The 8,316-nt window shown below is 38.6% G+C and overlaps 1 long non-coding RNA gene across 1 annotated transcript; it reads right to left on the bottom strand.

Moving 5' to 3' along the window:
• Nucleotides 1-2,547: 2,547 nt before the first annotated feature.
• On the bottom strand, nucleotides 2,548-8,069 carry LOC123874281. The gene is made up of 3 exons (XR_006797882.1): nucleotides 8,059-8,069; nucleotides 3,071-3,086; nucleotides 2,548-2,630 (listed from the first exon to the last, which is right to left on the bottom strand). It is a non-coding gene; the product is annotated as an uncharacterized LOC123874281 (long non-coding RNA).
• Between the last annotated feature and the right edge of the window lie 247 nt (nucleotides 8,070-8,316).

Below are 8,316 nucleotides of genomic sequence, written 5' to 3'. Positions count from 1 at the left end.
ACTATATTGGTCTGGTGGCAGGCTTCGGCCGTGGCTATTTATCACCCTAGCGGCAAAGTCGTGCCGCCAAGCGATTAAGGGTTCCGATACGATGCCATGCCGTGTAGAAACCAAAGGGGTATGGGTTAAAAATACTTAAGTTATTCCTATTTTTGTAATAAAATCATAGACATAACTTCACTACAACTACTGCTTTCTCTACCTATTAACACATATTTAAAACTTATTTAATTTTTTCGAACGCGTCGTATTTTCTTAAATCGCGACGTGTATGAAGAGAACCACTTTATCAGATACATTATTATATCACAATCCAATTTACAATGAGCTCGTTCCCTCTACAATTGTCAAGGCAATGGGGGTAAAAGGGGCATGTTAAAGTAGGTGTGCTATGGGGCGGTGCACGGTGCAGGGTGCAGGGTGCAGGGGTGTACGGCGGTGTCGGCGAACGATTCAATCGGTTAGGGATTACACACTGTGATTGCATTAGTGCCGTCGCCCGATGCGATTAACCTGCATACTTTCCACTGTCGCCTGTGTATCCATATCGATAATATACGTATTAACGTAGTGTTATCGAGCAAGTCTCTTTATTGTCATCATCATCACCAATCCATCGGCACATTGCTAACGGGCACTGTCAGATGTATCTATATGTATAGGTACTGTGATGATAGTTATATGGATCTGAAATATGGTCGCTAACTATAATGGGTCACCGACTCCAAATAATAATATAACATTTTTTGAAGTCGGCGCCAATGAGGTGCCAATGTGGAGTCACAAACAATATGAAGAGTTCGTGCGGCTAGTTGGCACCGGCTCCAAAAATGTTATTATGGAACTACATTGTCCTTGTAGTATGTTTTACTTTTTAGTGTTTGTGGTTATTGAAGTCAGTTTTATTTTATTTTAGATTTTTTATATTTCACAATTTTTAATTACAAAAATAGGAATCTTGGAGGAACTTCCAGTCGCGGCGGTCATAGTTTTTGGGATCCTGAGAATCTTTTGAGGTCGTCTGTCCACATAGTGAGTGCCAACGCTATGCTTTCAGTGCGAGCATAGGTGCGTGGTTACCATTGCAACGCCTTGGGACCCCAATGTGTATCGGTCGTTTGAGCTATGGAGCCCCATCATGTCTGTTATATTATGTCGGTTTCTCAGGATCTTCTATGATTTCATGATGAGTTGTAGGAATTCCTATCTATCATGCCAGAGCACGTGCCGCAGATGTTATAGCTGAACTTACAGGTGTTGGCCAACTAGGTCACATGATATAAGGTTGATACATCCCCGTGTATAATGTTAGCAGCTTGTTAAGGAGTTTACAGCTGTATTTATGGAAGCACAGTAGTGGCATGAAGCGTCTAACGAAGACGCATTGAGGATTAAATTATGTTACTCGCTTTCCCCGAGCATCGCCGCTATTCCGAACTATACGGGGATGCAACTAAAGCGGTGTAATTGTGATACGTACAGACGTACTGTGCGTAGAACACGCGCAATCTCATGATAAATGGATTTTACTGCAAACTAAATACAGGATATAACTAGAACGCTAGTAAAAACGAAGACAGATGATAATTTGATGATTACTGATAAGATACAACAACAAAAAATGCGAAAAAAATATCCTGTATTTTTAAAAGTTTATAATATATTGAAAAAAAAAACATCTGACTGACGCTAGAGGTCAACGAAGGTTGTGTTAGTAGGCCACTCGGAGTCAATTCCCTATCGTAGGTAAGGCATTGACTGGAATTTTGCACGCTATAAATTGCAGGTTTGAAAAAAACTAAATCACTAAATTAGAATATTACAATTTTGACTTCGTACGAATACAGACCTTGAGTATGACTTGCGGTACAACATCGACACTAGAAAGGTGAAGAAGGCACCACCAATACCAATAGTTCCTGGGCATACTCTCCGAAATATATCGTGTTATCGATTGACAGGCGACTTGGCGCTGATGTTCTAAACTTCTATACAACAGCAGAGTGAATTAGGGTTAGGGAAACTCTCGATTTGATTCTGGACCGACGATATGTCAAATATTAGTCTATGGTGCATTAAATCGTTGAAAAATAGGGCTACCTTAGGGCTACCTCCGTGAAATATACCAACATATATAATATTTTGACGTCTGCCAGTGATGTCGATGGCTTGACGTTTTTTGTTAGAAGTTGTTTAACTGTCGCGACCCGTGACAGCAGTGTGTGGCAGTGGGCACACTGTGCGGGGACTAGTTAATTGGTTGCACAGTGTGCGGTGGCGCGGTGCGTCGCGGCTCGCATCGCGCTCGCTTTACTGCGCGTTTTAATTTCATTATGCTACACTTTGCATGCACTAAACCTGTTACGGATGTGTTTGTTTTAAGCGGAAAGATGTATGCGATACTTTTTTAAGGTTGTCTGTCTGTCCATCTGTGGTGCTTGTCAAGAAAACCTATAAGGTACTTTCCGTTGACCTAGAATCATAAAATTCGGCAGGTAGGTAGGTCTTAAAACTGAAGTTAAGGAAGCACTTTGCAATTTTTTTTTAAATAGCGGCCACGCATAAAACCTGCATTAATCAATAGCTGGCATCAATACAAACAAGTATTGTATGAGATAAAATCTTCCATACTGTCGAGTGTGTTTTGAAGGATTTGTGTGGTGTTGCGTGGTACTTAGTACCTGAGGCTTGCTTGGTGGCTGGCTTTTTATGCATGTTTAGCAGTGGGAGGGCGGGCAGTGCATGTCACTTGCTGCATACAGATTTGCCTTTTTTTGCGAATTGTTCAAATTAAGGGTCTTTACTCCTTGTATATCAAGGACATCCGCAAAGTAACACCTGCTTCTATACAATATCATTGTTTAGGTCTCTTAAGATAGCCCAAATGTCCGTTAGGAACTTTCGCTATATGATAAAGGAATCAGCAAAAATTACATCTGTGTTTCTTTTAAACAAGGGGATGAATGATGATATCGTCCCCTGGTGAGGGCGCGTAATCACTGTTACCCTCCAGATGAGCCCTCTGTCGCAACAGGCGCGATTACTTTCAACGAGCTGTGTTGCGCCCCACGTCTATGTCCGTGATACTTACGACTCACTCCCCTGAGAGCAGCGAGGGGAAATGCAATGTTATTGATTCATTGTCATGAAATTTGCCCGTTATCACATTATTATGATAAGGAGATTGCTATATTTTTATATCTTTTACAATACAACAGCAAGTTTTAAGGCTGCCGTTAATCGTTATATCCTTATCTGTAAATACTAAATACTTAATAATTTTTATTTGATTTATAAATAACTAGACGATGTCCGCGGCTTCGCCCGCGTGGATTTAGGTTTTTCAAAATACCGTGGGAACTGGTCAGTTTTCCGGGATAAAAAGTAGCCTATGTCCTTCCCCGGGATGCAAGCTATCTCTGTACCGTCAAAATTGGTTGAACGGATGAGCCGTGAAAAGCTAGCAGACAGACAGACAGACACACTCTCGCATTAATAATATTAGTATGGATTTGTATGTATTATGGAGTTTTTACTTACTAACAGCACACATGGCGTTGTTCATCCTAAAGCCCCCCCCCCCCCCCCCTTTAGGATGAACAGACGAGTCGTAGGGCATCTATCTCCAGCAGTGAACGTCTATCAGTTGATAATGATAATGATGATAGCACACATTTAACAGTTGGTATACATAGACTGCATTTGATGCCGTCATTCGCCAAAAAGGGCATCCTTGATACGCCGGGTGTGCATTAGAGCCGGGAATCTTGGGCATCGTAAGTTGAATATTTGAAAAGAGTAACCGCCGAGTTTCTTGCTGGGTCGTCTCGGAGAAAATCTTTGTGACACGTATCCAACCGCGCCATGTACATATTTTGAACTCTTCATCCAGCCATCTAGCTTTTGACAGTTGCATCATGCATAACATGAGTCTAGAGTCACTCTCTATTGCTATAAGAAAGCTTAAGAGGGGTCTCTCCATCACTCGCTCCATACAAAAAAGTTCGTCTCTCATTGGAATACTAACCAATCATACTCAATGGAAATTTGTAGAAACGTTCCGAGAACTTACATGCCTGTGGTTTTCCAGATTTCCATTAAAATAATCGGTTTCAAAGTTACGCGGTCTTTAAAATTCACATACAAATCATTGACTTCCTGTAATTTTGAAACTACATATTTTTAGAAAACTCTTAAACACCACAGGCACAGATATTAGTTTCTAGAATATGTCTGCAAAATTTCATGGGCTTTGGTTGCTTAATATTCAAATGAAATTGGAACTACGTTTGTATGGAGCAAGTGACGGAGAGACCCCTGTTAATTTGTTCTAAAAACGTAATTTCTTGAAGCAAGCGAAGGGCCGTCACGCGTCTGTACAAAGCGTGCGGGAATGCTTTGAGAGTTGAGACACGCGAAACTGCACTAAGAGCCGCTTGACTCACTGCGCCCTAACACGTGTCCGATTACACAAAAGGCGCGCGTACGGACTCCTAACATATAATATTACATTGCTGTCCACGCCGGAAATAAAGCTATTGCTGGCCGAGTAATATCGGAAGGGAGTGGCGAACCCGAGTACTTCCCAAGTGATTTTAAAAAGGCCAGCCGAGTCCTTTTTAACTAAACAGGGCTGTTAATTGCTATTCCGGCTGAGATTTCTATAGTACTTTCTTTCATTTGCGAGGAAACAAACAAATGAATTCAAGAAAAAGGTTACATTGGATTGTATACAGTTGTACACAATAATAATGCAACACTTTTGCCAAGTAAAATCATTAAATATAATTATTCTTCCAATGTCACACTGTTAAACATCATTAATCCTACTTAGTACTACACTAATTTTTATTCGTGCTAATTCGACCGCATGCGTTCTTGTTCAATTTTTTAAACCCCGCGAACAAATTCACGGCAATATAATTATATTTGTAAAGAATAATTTAATAAGAAAATCTTATGATACTTCTTACGATTCTTTAAAAGGCTTTAATTGCTATATCTCCGGGTACTACCTACTTGTAAAGTATAGTTTTGTTACCGAATTGAATCTTAAACTAATATCTTAGTCAAATTGATTCAGAAAATTAATTTCCTCCTTGCGCTAAGTTAGATTAAAAAAGTTCAAAGGCTACACTTAAGCTACAAAGGAGGGAACTTTTTAAGGAGTAGTTAATGAACAATGAAAAATTGAAGGAATGCCTCTAATTTAGATTATCCCGGACCCCGGGCGTGCCCTTTATCCGTGAGTCTCGAGATCTATTCTAACGGGCAGTTTATATAAGGTCAGTAGATTTCCAGTGCTGATCAGTAATTGACCTATTTGATGCAATGTTTAAACGTTCGTGTATTACACCATATACCTATTTATAATATGAAACCTTATTTTTATATTTCTTTTTTATTCTTTATTTTTTAAAAATCCCGTGGGAACACTGAGTTTCTGGGATCAAAAGTAACCTCTGCCCATCTCCAGAATGCAAGCTGGACCAAAAAGATGATCAAATCTTCATCGAATTAGATTTAAGTTTGCTTAAAAAAAAAGAACACTTAAATTTTTCGGAAAAAACTTACAATCGTTCCTTACTATCATTTAGACATAGCTTGCATCCAAGCTAAACAAATTTGCAACAAAAGCCGTGAAAAGCAGACAGACAGAAACTTTTGCGAGGTGATACACTCAATATCGGACGGAGCGCGCCACGAAAAGTGCTAACCTGAAGCCTCAAAACCATCCACACTATTGTTTGGAAGCTACCGACAGAGGTCCACAGCTGAACATAAGTCTCTTGAAGGGACTTGAATCGAGCGGCTCCGCAACTCGTTTGATGTCATCAGCTGCATATTTGAAACCCGCTGATTATGTCGTTATAGAGTTTACTCTATGGAAATCAAAACGCTTCATACATCGCTAGATTTAGATTAGTTGAAAGCTACTAGAATAATGTAAACCAGCCTTAAATGATATAATTTGCTACATTTTTCTTTTGTTTAGATTTTCTTATTAATTCGGCCTCACTAAGGCTTCTTTAAGACAGATGGGAAATGCCGTCGTCCACAGTTTTCAAGGCGTCCAACCTTTCAATTCATTATTGTGTGAACTCCCACAGATTAATTTAATTTGAAAGGACCTGAGAAAAGACGTACCTACTAAAAGATTTATAAAGTACAACTTTTTGTTGAGCTCGGTGCTTAACGTGTTTGAAACACACACTTCAAATCAGTCCGTCTCAAAAATAATGAACACTCTGAAGAAGTTCTTTTAAAGATTTTTTTTTTTTCATAGGTATTTCCAAACACTTACCTGAGTATCAAGTTTCGTGAAAACTCGACTAAGATTATTATAACGTTAATAGTTGAAGTTAAAAAAATTAAAGAACACGACTGCCCTGCCTAAACGAATAAAAATGTACAAAAATCATGTTTGGAGATGCTGCCGTAAAGATGCCACATCAATTTCTTTTCAAAAAAAGTTATATGTACCTATACCGTATAGTGTATAGCCATGTCACTTGTGATATGTAAGAATACTAACGATACACCAAACATCCAAATATATGTTCTAGCATTTAGAAGTTACAGTGGAATAATGACACTACATACATACCTACCTAATATTATATATCCTGAAATCAGTGTAAAAACAAAATTACTTTTTTTTGTGCAATTGTGTGATAAATAGAGCATTGCCGTTTTTTTGAAAACACTTATCCAATTTTTGTCAGTCTTCATTTTATTTGTTTTTGACTTGTTAAACAGTCGTTGGGAATTACAAAGAATGCAGTTGTTCACGCTTGCTTAAGTAATTTGTTCCTGCAACTATGTACATCACACATAATGAATTCAAACCGGAAATTACAATAAATTTACATTCAAAAGCGTAGTTTTTAATGTCCGGCTTTGGAGAGAATACCATACACATACATCCCAACACAAAACCTTCCAACATAACATTCCATTCAGGTCATTTCATGAACACAGACTGTTTACTACGTTTTTTTTCGTTCTTTTTGTATATTATTTAGTAGGCAAATCGGTCCAACTCACTATGTCTGTATTATTATAATGGTTCAACTAAGCTTTTTCTTATTTAATGAACCTTTTGTAATGTGTAGACTATTTTTAACTTTTTGACTTTTTTTTTCAAAAGTTCAATTTACTATTTGTGTATGTTCATTCTGTGTGAGTTTTTTGTCACAATATTATATTGTTATTATAACTGTCTGAAATAAATTTCATTTATTTATTTTATTGACTAAGTAACAAATTGCTATTTATGTATAGGATATTGCAGCCAGGTGATACGTTTGAAACCTATAGAGTGAACTTTGACACTGGTTTGACCTTAATTAGAGTTAAAATGGGACAGATTTAGGTCAAATTCTGTCTTGAGTCTGAGGAAAGTCAATGTATGCTCTATAAATCTCAGCCTTAGACTTAAAACAAGATAGACTTAAATAACAGACAAATCCAACGGCTTCCTGCGACTCGTTTGATGTCGTCTGTGGCGGGTCTTCCAACCCAACTCTTTCCGGCGTTGGAACGTGTACAGGCAGCCTAATTGTCAGCAAAAATACAAAAATAGCGTGAATATGCAGCGTGTCGCGAGTTCCGCAGGTCGCGTTAAAGTTCTTATTTCATGGCAGGTGGGTACACGATCGTAATAAAATTCTTGCAAGTTTTTCTGTGAGGGACACAATGTTGTGTTAATATTGCGCGCTGTTGAAGAATTTTCGCGAAACAATGTGGAAATAATGTCGTCTTCTAAAAAGAAAAATTGAAATTATAATGAATATCATTTTCAAGTAGTCACTTTTAACCTAGTTAAACTCTCTCGTATAGAGTTTGAGTTTTGAGCGCAGCGGAGACCAATCCATTGTTCAGGGGGCACGGCAGTGCCCCCGCCAAGACGAGCCAAACGGCGGCCGGGGCGCAACGTAGTACCTTTTTCTCGAAGTGTTTCGCCGTATTTTCGACCCGTCATAACTTCGGTCTGGATGACGCTAGAAAGCTGAAATTTTCAGTATAAGGTGTCCTCAGCAAATTTACCAAATATACTAAGTATCAAATATCTAGCTTTTATGGTTACAGATTTATTGATACCTAAAATACGCCGTTTTCGTCCCTCACTGATGATCATCACAATTCATAGTCTGTAATTCTAGGGTACTTCCAGAAGTCCTAGAAGGCTGAAATTTGGTATGTAGACTAGAAATTGCATACAAACTACAGGAAAATTAAGAAATTGACAATGCCCCCCCTCTACGACTCTTATGGGAAAAGCAAATCTGTAAATTCTGTCGCTAGAATGCTGAT

This window comes from Maniola jurtina, chromosome 18 (genome assembly GCF_905333055.1).
Source record: "Maniola jurtina chromosome 18, ilManJurt1.1, whole genome shotgun sequence".
NCBI lineage: Eukaryota > Metazoa > Arthropoda > Insecta > Lepidoptera > Nymphalidae > Maniola > Maniola jurtina.
This window is presented reverse-complemented; position numbering and strand designations above follow the sequence as displayed.